This window comes from Pelophylax lessonae (genome assembly GCF_965119305.1).
Source record: "Pelophylax lessonae genome assembly, chromosome: 2".
NCBI classification, from domain to species: Eukaryota; Metazoa; Chordata; class Amphibia; order Anura; family Ranidae; genus Pelophylax; species Pelophylax lessonae.
The window spans coordinates 721,007,101-721,027,555 of record NC_138769.1 but is presented as its reverse complement, the minus strand read 5'-3'; the positions used below and the strand labels follow the sequence as shown (position 1 = coordinate 721,027,555).

The 20,455-nt window shown below is 46.6% G+C and overlaps 1 protein-coding gene across 1 annotated transcript in view; it reads right to left on the bottom strand.

Moving 5' to 3' along the window:
• The window catches only part of LOC309547339 (uncharacterized protein), a 58,849-nt gene that overhangs the window by 18,382 nt on the left and 20,012 nt on the right, over nt 1-20,455 (bottom strand). Inside the window, exon 2 of the mRNA XM_082247175.1 lies at nt 10,869-10,935. The gene's annotated coding sequence lies outside the window, so the exon portion shown is untranslated. The remainder of the gene's footprint in view (nt 1-10,868; nt 10,936-20,455) is intronic.

The following is a 20,455-nucleotide window of genomic DNA, read 5'->3' as shown; positions in this document are numbered from 1 at the left end:
AGGTCTTACGTGAAGATTGATCCACAGACCAACACTTCAACCAAACCAGGCGGCGAGATAACACCGCCACACTGTGTACACGTGCAGCCAACGGAACCATATCCAGGTCCGCATCACACAAATACATGACACCCTGGTGGATTTGATCCACCATATCCAAAGTCGCCTGGGGGGCAGAATCAGCCACCAGGACACGCCTAAGCACCTGCGTCCAGCTCGCGACCGCCTGGGCCGCCATAAGTGAAGCAAATAAAGCTTTCAACATAGAACCCATAATAGAATAGGTACGACGGGCAAGGGACTCCATCCTCTTGTCCGTGGCATCCCGGAACACCGGGGTGTCTTCAGCAGGAATCGCAGTGGACTTGTTCAAAACTGCTATCGCATGGTCCACCGGAGGTGGGACACACCAACGCTCAACAGTAGCGGGCGTAAAAGGATAGCGCAGCTTAAACCTACTTGGTACAGCAAAAGGTTTGCGTATATTACGCCATTGTTCTTTCACAGCGCGCTAAAAATCATCAGTCCATGGAAACATCTGCGATGATTTGCGCCTTTTCTGCGTCCCATAAGCGGCCAAGGCAGCTGGAGGACATGTTTCCTCCTCCAAACGCAGAGTTTGCTTGATAGAAGCAACCAATTCATCCATGAGTGCAAGCTCTTCAGACGAGCCAGGGGGAGAATTATCAACCCCCTCTACCTCAGCCTCCATTTCTGACCCTATAAGGTCCAGGGAGGAACGAGACCCCGATAAGGAGATCTCTGCCACAGCAGCCCCAGTACCATCACCCTCTGAATCAGAGGAAATTGAAACTCTGGGCCTTTTAGAGGAATGAGCAGCCACCAGCATTTGCACCTGAGTCGCAAGGCTAGCCACAATCGCAGCCAAATCCCCCCGGGGGGGGGGGGGGGAACCGCAGTCCCCTGGCTTCCCACTAAATTGGCAGGAAACTTGCATTCCTGAGAATCCATGCCCCTGTAGTAGCAAAAATAAATGGGTGACCGCCCCTTTAAGAGAGCGCTGCGATCGTAGCCCACTCACACTAAGCACCCCACACAAGGGACCCCCACAGGGACAAGTATACCAAGGCAGGATACAGGGAATAGAGAGAAATGAACCTGGAGAGATCGGTGCTGCTGCTGCTGCCTGCGGTGCTCCTGAAGGAAAGGAAGTGCTGGCATACAGGGCGCTCTATTAAAGCCTATGGAGGCTACAAGAAAATGGCCGCCATGCATGTAAAACATGCGGCCGGAGCGATCGCAGCCAAAATGGCGCCGATTTGGCGCCGAAACCGCTGCTCCCACACCCCATGAGGGTGAAGTAAAACACACCATCTGCCCAAAAAAGGAACATGGTAAACCGCCGCAGCGGCGCTGTAATGTGCCCCAAGCATGAGAAACTCAAGCCCCACAGCACACAGCCGTTCACACAGACAGAAAACTGACACAGAGTGCAGCCAGCCCCCCCTCCTGCAGCCCACAGCATGCAATGTGAGAGATAGGGAAAACGTAATAGTGTGATCACAGGGCAAGGTACACAGTCCCAGACTGACACCCCCCAGACAGACAGGTCCCCACATAAATGCACTTACCTCTTACATGGCGTGGGGGACCCACACAGGCGAACAAACCGCTGTACATGAGGCAGGGAGAGTCGCATTCAGGACGCATCAGAAGGTGGGTTGAGAAACCGCACAGCGTCCGGTGAGGTGGCCACCTCACCTAGCATCCCTGCACGGAACAGGGATGGGTCGTTCAGATAACTCAGGAGCGATACCTGACTGAACGCTCGATGGTGGGCTGAGAAACCACTGACCCACAGCCTGCTACCAGGGGGGTCAGCCCGAGACGCAGCCCGCATGATCCTCTTCTTCCGAAGAACTAACTAACGCTGGTAAAATAACAGCTAACAAGAAAGAGAGAAAAAACTCAAATAAAATCCAAAGAAAGGAAAGAGAGCTGAGACAAGGTGCCCCAGCACAGAAACTTCCAGCTACTCCTGACAGCTAGACAAATGAAACTGAGTTGGATACAGGAAGTGGAGGGTTATGTACTGAGGGGACCACCCCCTGGGGGTGGGATATGTTAAAAGTCTTTGTACTAACATATTCTATTGCCTAGCTACTCCTACGGAATAGAGGAAATAACCCCATTGGTGATGAATATGAAGTGGGCGGCGACTGTCGGAGGACGTAAGAGAAATGGGATTTTTGACTTAGCGTAAAATCCATTTCTCTGATGTTCATTGACGGACACAGCTCCTGATCTTCTTCACTATTGGGTTATACTGCCCCCTACAGGAGAATGACGCTAGGCAGTAAAAAAGTCTGGCTACTTCTATGAGCAGTCCCAGGGGGTATACTCCCTTTCTCTGCTATAGGTACTCAGTTTTGTTACAAGCAGTGTCAGAATTACAACTCCACAGAGGGGTGGGTGCTGTGTCCATTAATAAACATCAGAGAAATGGATTTTACATTAAGTCAAAAATCCCATTTTGTCTTTCGTTCATTGACTGACAAGCTCCTGATTTTCTTACCCATTGGGACGTCCCAAAGCAGTATTGAAAATGAAGGGGGGGGGGGGGACAGCGAAAAAGAAATTCCCAGGGCTAACTATAGCCAACCAGGTAACATGGAGCTCAACCAAAACAATTGGAGCTCACCTGAAAAAAAAAAAAGACAATACACCCTCAAAGAGGACCAGATCCTCTAAACAGCAGCCTGCAATAACCATGCGGCCAAAGGAAGCATCCGTCAGATGCCAACACATTCACTTTATAGAACTTTGTGAAAGTGTGCATCGACGACCAGGAGGCCTCCTTGCAAACCTGTGTCACTAACACCTGGTGACGGAAAGCCCACGAGGCACTGAGCGCCCGAGTAGAGTGCGCCTCGACAGGGAAAGGAGGAACCTGACCCTGGATGGAATAGACCTGTGCCTCCTTCTGGAAATGGTCACAGAGGAAAAAGACAACCCTTTCCGAGGCCCATCCGTGAGCACAAATAGTGAGTCTGATTTCCTAAAAGACTCCGTAGCTGCCAGGTACACCCCAATTGCCCGGTCCACATACAAGGCATGCAAAGCAATTTCCTTCGGATGTGTTGGCCTGGGACACAGGAAAGGCAACGCAAAGTCTTCATTCAGATGAAAATCAGAGTTGACCTGAGAACGGAACAGACAGGGGGAAGAACCACCTAATCACTGTGAACCACCAGTAAGGTGAACGACAGGATAATGCCACCAATTCCAACACCCTGCAAGCAGAGGTGAAGCCACCAAAAATCCCACTTTCTGGGACAGTGTAAGCAGGAGAATCTCCCAAAGATTCTCAAGAAGGGACTTCTGGAGGACAGAGCACCAAATTGAGGTCTCAAGGCAGCAACAGAGACCGCACTGGAGGTATCAAGTGCCTAACTCCTTGAAGAAAAGTATGCATCAGGGAGTATGCAGCCAAGGTCTGCTGAAAGAAGACAGCTAAGGCCGACACTTGACCCTTGATAGTACTCAAGGCCAGTTTCTGCTCAACCCCCTGTTGAAGGAAGGTCAAGATCTGAGCCACCAAACAAGAGCGAGGATGAACCCCAAGAGACTAACACCACACAATGTACGTCTTCCACGTACAATGGTAGATCTTCCTAGAAGTAGGTTTCCTAGCTTTTAACAGCATTGGAAACACTGACCCACCACTGAAAATTATGATGGAAGATTGGTCTTTGGGACAGCAGACCCTCCCAGAGAGTAAGCTTCCAAGGAACATCAGCGACCAGCCGCACCAGATCGGCATACAAAGCCCGGCGTGGCCAGTCCGGGGCCACTAAGATGACCGGAATCCCTTTTGCCTCGATCCTGTGTAGAAGTCTTGGCAGACGCTTGAGAGGAAGGTAGCTCTAAATCAGACGATACTGACCCCACGGGGCCTCCAGCGCATCTGTGGCAACCGCCAGAGGAACCCGTGACCGAGCCAGAAACCTCTGCACCTCTGAAGTCAACAGATCCACCTTGGGGATGCCCCACCGGAGACACAACTGATGAAACACCTCTGGATGAAGGGACCACTCTCCTTGGTCCAACATCTGCCAACTGAGGTAATCCACCTGCCAGTTTTCCACCCCGGGAATGTGTACGTCGGAAAGGGCTGGAACAAACCATTCTGCCCACATTAGAAAGCCGGCTACCTCCAGAGCCGCTATGACACTTCTTGTGCCTCCCTGGTGACTGACATAAGCAACAGCCCTGGCATTGTCCGATTAAATACGCACTGGACATCCCTGAAGACGATCCGTCCAATGTTCCAGGCACAGTCTGATCACTTGGAGTTCCAAGACATTGGTCAGTAGTCTGGACTCTTCTAGTGTCCAAATTTCCTGAGAAGAATATTTGCCGAGGACTCCACCCCAACCGGACAGGCTGGCATCCGTGGGGACCACTGTCCAATACAAGGGGAGAAAGGATTTGCCCAGCTGAAGCACAAAACCACCATATCAGGTACTCTTTCGTTGGGTCTGATTGTCCAGAGACTGCGATTCTTGTCCCATTTGGCCAGAATCTCCCTGGCAGGGACCTCGTACGGAAATGTGCAAATGGAACCGCCTCGAAGGTAGACACCATCAGACCCAGCACCCGCATGCAAGTCCGGAGGGATGACCATCTGCTGGACAGCAGGAGATGAATTGCAGCCTGTAGTTTCTGGAGTTTGTCCAGAGGAAGGAGCACTCTGGCTAAGGGCGAGTCCAGAGTCAGACCCAGATAGTCCAGCTTGTGGATGGAACCAAAGCAGACTTCTGAAATTTTAGAATTCAGCCAAACTCCCTTAAGCTCGTTATGGTGATTTCCAGGTTTTCCACCAGTGCAGTAGTAGACTCCGCTCGCAGACGGAGGACTACCAAGTAGCCCCAGTCCTGCGATCCCCCATTGGCATAACAATTCTGGCACCGGGCCAACACTTTCGTAAAGACCCAAAGAGCAGAGGTGAGACCGAAAGGTAACGCAACAAACTGATAATGCTCTTCTCCCACAGCTAAGCGGAGGAAGTGCTGGAGACAGACATATATTGGAATGTGAAGGTAAGCGTCCTTGATGTTGATGGAGGCCAGAAAAACCTCTGATGCAGGGAAGCCACCACTGTGCGAATAGACTCCATTCTTAACTTCTGTACCCGCACAAAGCAGTTCAGCGTCTTGAGGTCCAGAATTGGACACACATTGCCTTTCTTACTGGGGACTGTAAACAGGTTTTAGTAAAAACTCTGAAAACATTTAGAAGTCGGAACCTGGACCATCACCCGTAAACTAAAAGGTCAGACAGTCGCACGCCAAAGGAAGAACCTTACAGGAGGGTAAGAACGAGACTCGATCTTGTAGCCGGACCGAATCACCTAGTTGACCCATTTGTTCTTGTACCATCTTGTTCTCGATTCCACGGGTCCGGGAACCAGCGAAGATGTCCCCCACCCCAGATATGGGCGAGGGCACACATTCCAGCTGAAGGGGCCTTGTCCGCAGGTCTGGAGAAGCCCGCACCTGACTTGCCAGACCAGGTTTGCGTGGATCCTCCAGAGGAGGCACGAAGGGCTCTGATCCCTTGTCAAACGACCCTGAGGGAAGAAACAACTTCCTATGAGCCAAGGAGGGCCCACGTCTACAACGAGGGTCCTTGCCCTTCGTAGCCTGTGGAAAAAAGGTACTCTTCCCCCCTGTGAGACCTTTATTGATGTCATCCAGGGTAACACCAAACAGGCGATCTACTTGAAAGGAAAGATCAGTCAAGGCCTTTTTAGAAGTCTGGTCCACAGACCAGCATTTGAGCCAAAAGGCACGCCGAAGGACCACTGACGAAAGAGAGCCGAGCCACTAGCGGAGCCGCATCCAAAGAGGCATCACAGATAAACTGCAGCCCCTGGACCAGCTGGTCAGCCAGCTCAGAAAAGGAAGGGGGGAGCTACTCCCCCTCCAGGACACGGCGTAAAAGCTTAGCCCACTGGGTCAGAGTCTGCGACACCAGGACAATGGTGAAAAATCGGCTTCAGTGCCAAACAAGCCAGGGTGTACAATTTGTGGGCCACAGCCGCAGCCTTCCTGTAAGCCGGGTCCTTAAAGGCTGGGGACTCTTCAAACAGAATCATGGTTGCCTTGTTTAATCCGGAAACTGGAGGGTCCACCAACGGTGGAACAGTCCACTTCTTAAGAAGGGACTCCTCATAGGGGTATCGCCTAGCAACTCGCTTAGGGACCCCAAGGGGATGCTTTGGTCGTCCCCATTCTTCAGTGAGAATTCTGTCAAAATAGGAGGAGAAAGGGAACTCCTTTGCCATTCTGGATGGCTTGCGAGTGCCAAAGGGAATCTGTGCCTCAGTCGCAGCCGCGTCCTCCGACTTTAAGTCTCAAGCGCAGATAACAATTAGTGCGTCCACCAGTGCCTTTCCGTGCGCAGTTGCAGAAGCGGAGGAATTATCCTCACTATCTGAGGATTCAGGGTGCGTGGTCACAGACCCAGCAGGGTGACTCACGTCCACGGCGGCCAAATCAGATTCAGGATCTGAGGAGACTGATGAGGCAGGAGAAGGCGAGGGGCGCTTAATGCCAACCCGTCAGCCAAAAGCCACCTCCACCTGGGACACAAGGGACTCCAGGACCATCGTCAGTGCATCGATGGATAGATGGGACCCGGAAGGCCCTGCAGCCTCAGAGCGGAGATCAGGTCGGGGAGATGTGTTCCAAAGACGCCATAAGTCACCAGGGGGACTGCTAAGGGACAACCCCCACCACTCTGGAAGCACCACCTGGTTGCCAGTCACAGAGCACCAATCGATCCTCAGCAGAGAGGGAGAAAACCCCACCAGACTCACCACCCTGCAGAAACCAGGCACCGCAGCCACCAGGAGAATCTGCACTGCACGAGCGGTGATCAGGAAAAAAAGGATCCAGGAGTCAGCACCAGGGGATGAGGAGGGGCTCCCACTGCCAAAATCGCCGCAGAGAGGGCTTCACTATTATCGATATCGAAGGGGGGCTGTCAGCCAGGAGGAACGCTGCCGAGACCCGGTCGTATGCGATCTCATGAGGCGTTTAACTCGCAGGTCAGCCCCCATCTGGTGGGGCTATGTTGTGGCCAAACTAGCGTAGAGCTGAGGTCTGCGCGCGCTCGCCAGACTGGGGTGACCACAGGATCAAGATTATCCAGCCTGTCACCCAGTCCAGCAGTTAATTGTAGATCTTACAGGAAAAATCCAGGAGAAAAAAATTCTATCTAAAAGAAAAAAAAAATTGCCAAGACCAAAGATCCCAGCAAGGAACTAGGTTCTTATTCCTGACTAGGCAGAAAAAAAGTGGCTATAGCAGAGAGAGGGAGTATACCGTGACCAGGTCTGCGCGTTCTCCATTTAACTCGTTGGGCAGCCCTCGTCCAGCGGGGCTATGTTGCGGCTGACCTAGCACAGAGCTGAGGTTGAGTCGTGCTCGCTGGCCGGACTGGGAGACCATAAGGATCTAGGATATCCAGTCCGACGCCCAGTCCGGCAGTTGATTGTAGTTCTTACAAGAACATAAAATAATAAAAGAAGGAAAAAATTCCATTCAAAAAGGAAAAAATTGCCAGGATCAGAGTTCCCAGAAACTAGGTCCTTACTCCTAGCTAGGCAGAAAAAAACGGAGTACATATAGCAGAGAGAGGGAGTATACCCCCTGGGACTGCCCATAGGTGTAGCCAGACTTTTTTTCTGCCTAGTGTCCTACTCCTGTAGGGGGCAGTATAACCCAATAGTTAAGAAGATCAGGAGCTGTGTCCGTCAATCAACGAAATAGAAATGATGCAGCAGGCTACTCCATTTTGCTGAAATTCCATTGCAACAACTCAAAATGTACTCAGTCGTTTGAATGGCCCCCAGGTGCTTATATGCATGCCTGACGTCGGGGCATGCTCCCAATGAGACGACAGATGGTGCCCTGGGGTATTTTCTCCCAGATCTGGACCAGGGCATCACTGAACTCCTGAACAGACTGAGGGGCAACCTGGCGGCGTCGGATGGACCGAAACATAATGTCCCAGAGCTGTGCTATTGGATTTAGGTCAGGATGCCTTTCAATGGTATCAATTCCTTCATCCTCCAGGAACTGGCTGCATACTCTCACCACATGAGGCCGGGCATTGTCGTGCACCAGGGGGAACCCAGGACCCACTGCACCAGCATATGGTCTGACAATGGGTCCAAGGATTTCATCCCGATACCTAATGGCAGTCAGGGTGCCATTGTTTAGCCTGCAGAGGTCTGTCCGTCCCTCCATGGATATGCCTCCCCAGGCCATCACTGAGCCACCACCAAACCGGTCATGCTGAACGATGTTACAGGTAGCATAACGCTCTCCATGGCTTCTCCAGACAATTTCACGTCTGTCACATGTGCTCAGGGTGAACCCGCTCTCATCTGTGAAAAGCACAGGGTGCCAGTGGCGGACCTGTCAACTCTGCAGTTCAATGGAAAATTCCAGTTGAGCTCCATGGTGCCGGGCAGTGAGCACAGGGCCCACTAGAGGATGTCGGGCCCACTAGAGGACGTCGGGCCTTCAGGCCACACTCAGGAAGTCTGTTTCTGATTGTTTGGTCAGAGACATTCACACCAGTGGCCTGCTGGAGGTAATTTTATTGGGCTCTGGTAGTGCTCATCCTGTTCCTCCTTGCACAAACGAGCAGATACCGGTCCTGTTGATGGGTTAAGGACCTTCTACAGTCCTGTCCAGTTCTCCAAGAGTAACTGCCTGTCTCCTGGAATCTCCTCCATGCTCTCAGACTGTGCTGGGAGACACAGTAAACCTTCTGGCAATGGTACATATTGATGTGCCATCCTGGAGGAGTTGGACTGCCTGTGCAACCTCCAGGGTCCTGGTATCTCCTCATGCTACCAGTAGTTACACTGACCCTAGCCAAATGCAAAACTAGTGAAAAACAGTCAGAAAAAATGAGTAGGGGAAAAAAATGTCATTGGCCTCCACCTGTAAAACGATTCCTGTTTTGAAAGTCATCTCATTGTTACCAATCTAGTGCACCTGTTGTTAATTTCATTACCATCAAAGCAGCTGAAACTGATTAACAACCCCCTCTGCTACTTAACTGACCAGATTAATATCCCAGGAGTTTAATTGACTTGATGCTATACTCTGATTAAAAAGTGTTCCTTTATTTTTTGAGCAGTATAAATGTACATATTTCACACAGAAACACTGTGCTACTTTATTAGGTACACCTGTTCAATTGCTTGGTAACACAAATTGCTAATCAGCCAATCACATGGCAGCAAATGCATTTAGGCATCAAGACGCGGTGAAGACAACTTGCTGAAATGCAAACCAGGCATAAGAATGGGGAAGAAAGGGGATGTAAGGGATTATGAACATGGCATGGTTGTTGTTATCAGACTGGCTGGTCTGAGTATTTCAAACACTGCTGATCTACTGGGATTTTCACACCCAACCATCTCTCGGGTTTACAGAGAATGGTGGAAAAAAGAAAATATCCAGTGAGCGGCAGTTGTGTGGAGGAAAATGCCTTGTTGATGTCAGGGGAGAATGGGAAGACTGGTTCCAGATGATAGAAAGGCAACAGTAACTCAAATAACCACTTGTTACAACCAAAGTATACAGAATACCATCTCTGAACGCCCAACACATCGAACCTTGAAGCAGATGGACTACAGCAGCAGAAGACAACACCAGTTGCCAGTCCTGTCAACTAAGAACAGAAAACTGAGTCTACAATTCGCACAGGCTCACCAAAATTGGACAATAGAAGATTGGAAAAACGTTGCCTGGTCTGATGAGTCTCCATTTCAGCTGCAACATTCAGATGGTAGGGTCAGAATTTGGCGCATGGATCCATCCTGCCTTGTATCACCGATTCAGGCTGGTGGTGTAATGGTGTAGGGGGTCTTGGCACACTTTGAGCCCCTTAGTACCAACTGAGCATCATTTAAACACTACAGCCTACCTGAGTATTGTTGCTGACCATGTCCATCCCTTCATGACTACAGTGTCCCCATCTTCTGATGGCTCCTTCCAGCAGGATAATGCACCATGTCACAAAGCTCCAATCATCTCACCACTGATTTCTTCACCATGACAATGAGGTCACTGTCCTCCAATGGCCTCCACACTCACCACATCTCATCCAATAGAGCACCTTTGGGATGTGGTGAAACGGGAGATGGATGTGCAGCCAACAAATCTACAGCAACTGCGTAATGTCACTATGGAGCAAAATCTCTGAGGAATGTTTCCAACACCTTGTTGAATCTATGCCACGAAGAATGAAGGCAAAAGGGGGTCCAACCCGCTACTAGCAAGGTCTACCTAATAAAGTGGCTGGTGAGTGTGTACACACACACACACACACACACACACACACACACACACACACACACACACACACACACACACACACACACACACACACACACACACACATATATATATATATCTTATGCTATCAATACTTACCTTTGATGCCTATCTACATACAGTTAATTTTATGATACAACTCATATGTTGCAGTATGACCTCCTGAGGAAGCCATATAGCAAGGCGAAACATGTTGAGATGACTTCTAGCAACATAATTTTGGCACGTTTTCAAGTGTATCATAAGCATCCTGGAAATCAGAACACTTGCTGTGTAAAATTAGTTTAGATGCTTTTTTAACAAATGTATGCGATTCTATGGAAATACTTAAATACTACTACGTTACACAGCTGTTACAAATTCTACAGGAGATTGTATAGATCAGCTGGTAACATGGATGACTAGCTTTATCATTTTTACAGGTTTGAACAATCAGTGCTTTATTAAAAAAGACAGCAAACAAAAAAAAAAACACAAGCTTACCTGTATGCCTGTAAAGGAGCTGTTTATCCAAAAGCGGTTTTGTACTGATGGCGACCAATCCTCTGCCCTTCAAAGGAAATAAAAACTGAAAATCAGAACACCGATGATCTAAATTACACTGAATTAAGTTTATAATAAAAATGTTAACTACTATCATATCCACGCAACACTCTGTAATATTTAATGCTGAACTCTGGGCAGAAATATAAAACCATGAAAATATATTCTATTTTTCAATAACTGATCAGCCATTGAAAAAATATCTTCTAATCTCTGCATTTCAGGGTTCCCTCACCCAGATTTCCCCTTTATAAGACCAGTGACAGCTATTACCTCCCCTTCCCTGTGACCACCAATGATGTAGTTCTCTTGGGTGAGAGAATGGCCCACTTTGTAGCTCTCCTATATGAATTGGAAGTGATTATTGCTCGCAGTAGTGGGAGGACCCACCCACCATTGACTACAACAACTGACTGATGAGCCGGGAAAACTCCAGACTGTCCTGCCCACCAATGGCTACACCAGCTGATTGACAGGTTGGGTAATTCGAGGTTGCACCACCCACCAATGGCAACAACAGCTTTTTGACAGGTTGGGTAACTCTAATCTGTGGCGCCCAACAATGGCTACAACAGCTGATTGACACGTTAGGTAACTCGAGGTTGTACCACCCACCAATGGCTACGACAGCAAAATATTAGGTTGGGTAACTCCAATCTGTCCCGCCCAACAATGGCTACAACAGCTGATTGACACGTTGAGTAATTCGAGGTTGTACCACCCACCAATGGATACAACAGCTGATTGACAGGTCGGGTAACTCCAGACTGTCCCACCCACCAATGGCTACAACAGATACCGGATAGGTTGGGTAACTCCAGACTGTCCCACCCACCAATGGCTACAACAGTTGATTGACAGGTTGGGTAACTCCAGGTTGTACCACCCACCAATGGCTACAACAGCTGAATGATAGGTTGGGTAACTCCAGGTTGTACCACCCACCAATGGCTAAAACAGCTGATTGATAGGTTGGGTAGCTCCAGGTTGTACCACCCACCAATGGCTACAACAGCTGATTGATAGGTTGGGTAGCTCCAGACTGTCAACAGACAGCTACCAATGACAACAGCGGATGTCTGTCCTGTTGACCAATGACTACAATAGCTTGCTGATGGGTGGAAGTACCCCAATTTGTCCCACACCACCAATGACTACAATAGCAGACTCTCAGGCCAGGAGAATACTTATCTGTCCCGCCTACCAATGGCTACAATAGCTTGCTGATGGGTGGAAGTACCCCAATTTGTCCCACACCACCAATGACTACAATAGCAGACTCTCAGGCCAGGAGAATATTTATCTGTCCCGCCTACCAATGACTACAATAACTGATTGAAAGGCTCAGAGAATCCCAATCCCAATTATGCCCAACAAGGACTACAATAGCTAGTTAGCAGGTGGGGGTACACCAATCTCTCCCACCTACTTAGGACTACAAATACCAATAGCTGATTGACAGGCCCAGGAAAATTACCAGTCTGTCCTACCCATCATTGACAACAATAGAATACCTGACATGTCAGAGACTCCATCTGTCTCACCCTTCCACACCAGTGTATATAGATTGGCACTTTATGCAAATTCTCCTAATCACACTAAGCCTTATAAAGAGTAAAGCCAGCCCCACATGGATTGAAATTCATCCGGTACAGCCGGGACTGGTCGAATTTTGATCCATGTAGGAGGATCCAGATTGTACAGTTGTGATCTATCAATCAACTTCTGTACAAGCAGCCTGTTGGGCTTTCCTAAATGATCAGTGCTGCTGGCTACAGCCGACAACACTGATCATCATGTTCTTATTGGGGGGGAAGGCTCCCCAATGTGATAACACAATAGCACAGCAGGAAGTAGGGATGCAACTAACGATTATTTTGTCAGTCGACTAATCTAGCGATTATTTTTCCGATTAGTTGACTAAGTACAGACCCCTCAGTAAGCCCCCTTCCCAGTACAGACCCCTCAGTAAGCCCCCCCCACCTAGTACAGACCCCTCAGTATGCCCCCCCCAACCTAGTACAGAACCCTCAGTAGGCCCCCTCCCAGTACAGACCCCTCAGTAAGCCCCCCCACCTAGTACAGACCCCTCAGTAGGCCCCCTCCCAGTACAGACCCCTCAGTAAGCTGCCCCTCCCAGTACAGACCCCTCAGTAAGCCCCCCCTCCCAGTACAGACCCCTCAGTAAGCCCCCCCTCCCAGTACAGACCCCTCAGTAAGCCCCCTCCCAGTACAGACCCCTCAGTAAGCCCCCTCCCACCTAGTACAGACCCCTCAGTAAGCCCCCTCCCAGTACAGACCCCTCAGTAAGCCCCCTCCTAGTACAGACCCCTCAGCAAGCCCCCCTCCCAGTACAGACCCCTCAGTAAGTCCCCTCCCAGTACAGAGCCCTCAGTAAGCCCCCCTCCCAGTACAGAGCCCTCAGTAAGCCCCCCTCCCAGTACAGAGCCCTCAGTAAGCCCCCCTCCCAGTACAGAGCCCTCAGTAAGCCCTCCCACCTAGTACAGACCCCTCAGTAAGCCCTCCCACCTAGTACAGACCCCACAGTAAGCCCTCCCACCTAGTGCAGACCCCTCAGTAAGCCCTCCCACCTAGTACAGACCACTTAGTAAGCCCCCCTCCCAGTGTAGACCACTCAGGCTCACCTGCGATCACATGATGCTGCTGGAGTGGCGTGTGACGTCTCCTCTGTGTGGGACAGTGGGAGGGATCATATGCGTTGGCGGCAGTCTCCAGCCACAGAGAGTCAGCTCACCCCGGGACGTCATGCCGCTCACAGCGGCTGACGTAGAAGAGCCGGACACTCTGGACTGGAGCGCAGCGGGGGCTGGGGGCGGGGCAGTGCAGCCTGCAGCGGCCCCAATCAATGCAGCTGCCCAGCCGGGAATGCGAGCAGGGGGCGTGTGACGTCACGCGTGGTGCGTCGACACCGTTCACGCACGTCGACGAGCCGTTGCAGCCCTAGCAGGAAGGATTCCCCCATCCACCTCGAGTGAGTGTGCATGGGGAAACTGACATTTTTTTTTTCGTTCAACCTGGTGGCTGAATGGAAAAAAAAAAACGATATAATGCATAGCCTGCCTTAGGTTGGGTTCGCACTATTGCGATTTGGATGCAGGTTTCCCCGCATCCAATTTACTTCAGGAGATTGTGACTGGCTCTATGGAGCCGGTTCATATATCTCTGGAGTGGCTCGGGTGCGAATTGTACAGGAGTCCTTTACGTTTTCTGGTCCGTTTCATTGGCTAAAAGGAGGGTTTGTTGGATTTTATATATGTATAGAGGTATATACATCTCCATCCCTGGATCAAAGTGCAAAAAGGAGAGAATTGGGACTTTGAGGCATGTACAGCATGGCTAAAAAATGAGGCAATGACAATAATGTATATATTGATTGTATTGAACAGTAAATGGCATAGCATAACCACATTGATACCTATATAGGTCTGTGAACATACAGATAACATGTGACCAATCATATGCCTAAAAAACAACCATAGCACCATAACATTATGTGGTAGAGGACGTATATCCTTCATGTCATAAGATCACTTAAAAGCAGGATAGTATAGTAAAATGAAAGATGGATGAAGTGCACTGAGCCATAAATAAAATCAGAGTGCATCCAAAAATTTTCAACGCATTTCGTGGTAACCAACCACTCTTCAGGGGCCGGTGCATCCAAGTATAACGGTTGAGTTTGGAAACTGAGGTGGAAAACCGAGGGCTGCTCAAAATGTCCACTCTGGGAACTGTGGTATCAGAGACCCGCAGGGAATCCAGGTGAATATATTGAATCCCCAAAGAAGGAAAGAGGAAGGTATATAGGTAATAACAGTATGGGCTCCAATTCTTGTGCTGCTACAGTAAGCCTTAGTCCAAAGCCAAGAATGTCGTGTGCACGATGGGCATTGCCACAAGGACCAAGCCAAAAATTCGGACTGAAATCGGACCTGAAAACGGTGAACAGGAACGCACCGGGCCCCTGCTGTGAGCCGCTCCATGCAGCACTGTGAACTCAGCCTGAGACTGTGGGGAGCAGGTAAGGAGCTTTCTAAACAAAAAGCCTGATCTACATTTGAATATATATATTTTTTTATTTTCCCCCACTCGGAGTAGATTATTTTATTTTATGAAAACCCCAGCCCCACCCTCTGGCATCAATGCATAATGGACTTGAAGATTGATAAGGTAAACGGAAAGAAGAAAGGATGTCCTGTGGGTGTCTGATCCCTCCTGCCATAGCCAAGGCAGCCCGGTACCTTTCCAGATAATCACTTCTGAACCCCCCTATAGCAGATTTACTGCTACAGGGCGGCCCTCCCGAATCACGCACATATATATGTGAATTTGCACTTCCACCAACAGGGGGCGCGCGGCACCGGTGGGCTGCTTCTGATGTGAATAATCACAGCGAAGCCAATATGTGGGTGCTGGGCACTGAATGTCCGCCAGCACCTGCAGATCATTGGTAAAACACAAAGAACAGACATCTGCCTATGTAAACAAGGATCTCTGTTCTGACAGGGGGGAAGGAATGGATTTTGTGACCCTGCAAAGGGAATAAAATCCATCACCACCCTTAGTAAAAGCACCTCACACAGTGGTTAATTTTTTCTGCTAGTAAAAGCAGCAGATACAGTACACAAAAACACTGGCTAAGCACACATTAAACACTTTGATCGCCCTCGATGTTTAAATCCCTTCCCACCCAGTGTCATTAGTACAGTGACAGTGCATATTTTAGCACTGATCACTGTAATAGTGTCACTGGGTCCTGCTGAGCTTCAAAAATGCCAGTTAGTGTCCGATTGTCTGTCACAATATTGCAGTTCCTCTATAAGTCGCTGATCGCCGCCATTATTAGTATAAAAAAATAAAAATTCCATAATTATATCCTAAAGTTTGTAAATGCTATAAAATTTGCATAAACCACTCAATATACGCTTATTGGGATTTTATTTTTACTAAAAATACGTAGCAGAAAACATGTTGGCCTAAAGAAATTTTATTTTTTTTAATTGGATAGGTTTTATAGCAGAAAGTGAAATATATACTGAAAGATTGTATTAACATGCCTTATTACATTTCATATATATTTCAGCTTATGCCCATTCCATGTTGAAATATGGGCCCTTGCATTTACATAGTAAGGAGCTAGACTGACACCCATTCATCCACCCTGGACAGCAGACAGCTATATTTTGCATTTAGACGACATGTTAAACCACCTGTCCATTCATTCATTTGAACACTTGACAGTTGGACATTTTGCATAAGAGATTGCTGACGCCACCCATAAACAATTGACAATTGCTTACATTAACACATGACAACTGAATGCAGACGGGGCAACCCTCCGACAAAACACAAATTCAGATATGGGAACACCTCATATTGACACAGATGCATGGCGAAAGCAAAAGGCCCTTTCATGTACTGTTCTGTCTGAGATGTGCTATTGTTAATTTGACTGATGAATTGTAAACCAGTTGAAGCTGTTTTTTTCCGCTTAAACGTGCCTTAAATAAGAGCTACACTTGCAATAAAATCAGTTGTGACTGCGCTAAGTTTGAGTGCTATGTTACATAGTTACATAGTAGGTGAGGTTGAATAAAGACAATAGTCCATCCAGTTCAACCTGTGTAGGTGTGTGTGGCTGTAATCATCTTGCATACCCCTGAATGTTCTGATCCTTGAGATGTACGTCTAGAAGTCTTTTGAAAGCCACCATATTACCTGCAGAAACCACCTCTTGTGGTAGAGAATTCCACAATCTTGTAGCCCTAACAGTAAAGAACCCCCCACGTTGCCTGAGGTTAAAACGCTTCTCCTCTAATCGCATTGTATGCCCCCGAGTCCTCATGCAATCCCTGCGACTGAACAGCTTTTCTTCTAAGCCTAGATCCCCATTGAGATATTTAAAAATTGCTATCATGTCCCCCCTCAGGCGTCTCTTCTCCAGGGAGAATAAATCAAGCGATTGCAGACGCTCCTCATAATCAAGGTCCTCCAACCCCCTAATCAGTTTAGTTGCCCTTCTCTGGACCCTCTCCAGCTCCAACACATCCCTTCTGAGGACTGGTGACCAGAACTGGACAGCATACTCCAGATGCGGTCGGACCAGAGTTTTATAAAGTGGAAGGATTATAGTCTTATCTCTGGAATACATCCCTTTCTTTATGCATGCTAATATTCTGCTGGCTTTGGCAGCTGCCGCTTGACATTGCATGCTGTTGCCTAGTCTATCATCCACCAATACTCCTAGATCCTTCTCCATTTTTGATTCTCCCAGGGGTTCCCCTCCTAACGTGTATTGTGCTTTTATGTTGCTAGTCCCTAAGTGCAAAACCTTACACTTCTCCACGTTAAACCTCATTTGCCAAGTCGTTGCCCACTCCGTTATTTTGTCCAGGTCATTCTGTAGGATATCTGCTTCATGCTGTGCTGTTATTGCCCTGCCTTATTTTGTGTCATCTGCAAAAACTGATATTGAACTACAGATCCCGTCCTCAATGCTGTTTATGAATAAATTGAATTCGTCGTCATAACTCCCAGCCGGACGAGAGGGAATTCACTATCTAGGGGGGTTGGCAACTGCAGGGCTGTATATCATCGTGATTGCCTCCTGACGAGAATTGAGCTAACAGTTTTGGTGTCAGAAAGTTGGATCTGCCAAAAACACAGTATGGGGTAAGTAATTATATTTTTTATTATTATTATTACTACCCTATACTGTCAGAGCAGATAAACGGTACCCAGTTAACCGCTAATTTTAGCACCTCCCGGGAATCTGATATTCCCAAAGATGGGGTCTGATACTCCAGGGCCTGAAGCTCCAAAGATAAGATGGGGTCTGATATCCCAGGGTTTGGAACCCGTTTACGAAGCAGTACTGTGTGTGATAGTGAATTCTCCCTCCAAAACTTGTATATATTGCTGTATAGACATTTAACTGTATTTTTAGTCGCCATGCCATTGTATAGATGTATGTGGAGATTGTATGTGATATTAAGCTGAGCCTGAAGGTATACACTTGCCCACCAAAGGATAGTTAACAGCAAACCATGAGTTGGATATATATAAATCGGATTATTAAGACGCAGGAAACCACATAAGTTGGGAAACCAGGTTTTCCAATAGAGTCTAAATACTGACCTCACCACCCCTATATATATATATATATATATATATATATATATATATATATATATATATATATATATATATATATATATATATATATATAAACCTTCAAACTCAGCTGATCTCACTTTGTATTCTGAGCTTAGATAATGGGAAATTCTCAAGGTAAGGGGAATCTCAAAAAAAAAAAAAAAAAAAAAAAAAGATGAAATTTACGTTTGGGAAATTGTATGAAAATTGTATCGTGTATGGGCAACCTTAGATCCATGAATCGTTATGTTGTGTTCGTTTTAACACTGTTCCTAAAGGTGCTGTACCAGCAAAGCATTTCATAACACTGAATGAATATTGGTTGCATAATAATTTGTTTTGTGTTTATTACTTATGTTTTAAAGTGATGTGATTTTGCCGTACTATACTGGTCATGGCAGCTTTTAGAAGCAAGGAAATATATATTTGGTGTGTAAAGTGTGACCTTAAGGACTAAAATGGTATTTCTATCCCTAAAAAAAAAAAAAATCGTAAGCAATTTTGAACTTTTATCATTAAGGTTTTGTGTCACCGACTTTTCTTTCTTTATCACTGACCTTTTAAAAAAAAAAAAAACAATATATTTGCTGGTGCCTTTTTAGCAAACAAACCCCCTCCCCCCTCTTCTGTCTGTGACACAGGTAATAGCAAGAGGGACTGTAAATAGTTGTATTGTCATACAAATTTAACTATCAGTTTTGCTTTGTAGAGAAAACCAGTTTTTGAGGAATGTTCCGAATGGGCGAGAAGAGTGAAGAATGGGTGACGTATGGGTTCTTGTATCCAAATGAGAAATTACTAATGTTTATTTTTGAGCTGCTCATTTTTTAACCTCCCTGGCGGTATGATTATGTCAGGAATTACATACCAAAAGCGGTACAATTCTTTTCATGGAAATTTGGCGTTCTGTATTATAGGCCTACAATTCTTAGTAATTACTGACTTAAACCTGACCAAAACAAGAGTCTAGTAGACATCCCAGATGTGATAAATTTGAAACACAAATACGTGAATTATAATCGAATCAATAATATTATTTTATTATTTAATATATAATATATATAATAAAATTATATTATTGATTAGATTATAATTCATGCATTATATATACATATACATATATACATACACCGGTGTATGTATATATATATATATATATATATATATATATATGCATGCATATATATATATACATATATATATATGCACATATATATATATATATATATATATATATATATATATATATATATATATATATAATATAAATGTGTTTTGTGCAACGTTTTTTTTTATTTTTTTTTTAATTTCCCTCTCTAGTTCCGCTCCCATGCAGCATTGCTGCTGCAGGGAACGGAACTAGGAAGTGATCAGAGCGACGGAGACCGACAGACGAGCGGCGGGACTCTCGGCTGGCGGTCACAGCAATGAGAGATCATCGCTGGATCGCCAGGATAAGGTAAGAGACACCGCTGCGCTCTCTGCAATCCACCCCGAGCGTGACTCGGGGTTACCGCTCCTGATATGAAAAACCAACCCCGAGTCACGCTCGGGATTACCGCTAAGGAGGTTAACCATGGTGAACAATAATAATTTTTTCTTTAAGTTTATGGTATACCATTGCATAACAAAAAAATATAGAAATCCACGTGGTAATAATTAATTTGACGTCAACAAATTTTGGTATTAGAGAAGTGCACTGTTAGGAAGGGAAATGTTTGACATGCTTACTGTATGCTAAATTCCTCTAACCGTTGGTTTATTTTTAGGAGGAAAAGTAAAATGTTTTGTTACTAAACCTTTCTTGATGCTTATTCCTCAAATAAGTGTAATTTGAGACTTTCAGAACGAACAATCACAGCCTTCAACGACAACCAACCTTATGGGAGTATTGTTTCCAAATTGTTTTTTTTCTGATTGATTAGACTGTTTTTATGGGTGTTAGAAAGTTTTTATTTATTGGGTGTCAGATATTTGATGTGTTCTAATTTGACAGATATGAGCTCTGGCATAAATAAGGTGCTATTCTTTAGATAATTAAGCATCTCTGGTCTTTTTAAAGTTTTCTTTTAGTATATTGGTCTTAGGAAAAAAAAAATAGGATGGAAGTGGATGGCTTGTTGATAGTGTGCTAAGAATTATAATGAATTTATGCCAGCGTTACTACCTCGAGATGTTACTACCTTGATATTGTTAAAGATTTAACATTTTAAGGTAACCTCCTGCGGTGAATTCAATTAGTTGATCTCTTTTCATTCTAAAGGTGACTCATTGCCCAGGTTTTGCATATGAATGGTCCTTGAAGTCAGATCTTGTATCTCCAAGGCTATTTGGTTTCAATTTCCTGTTAG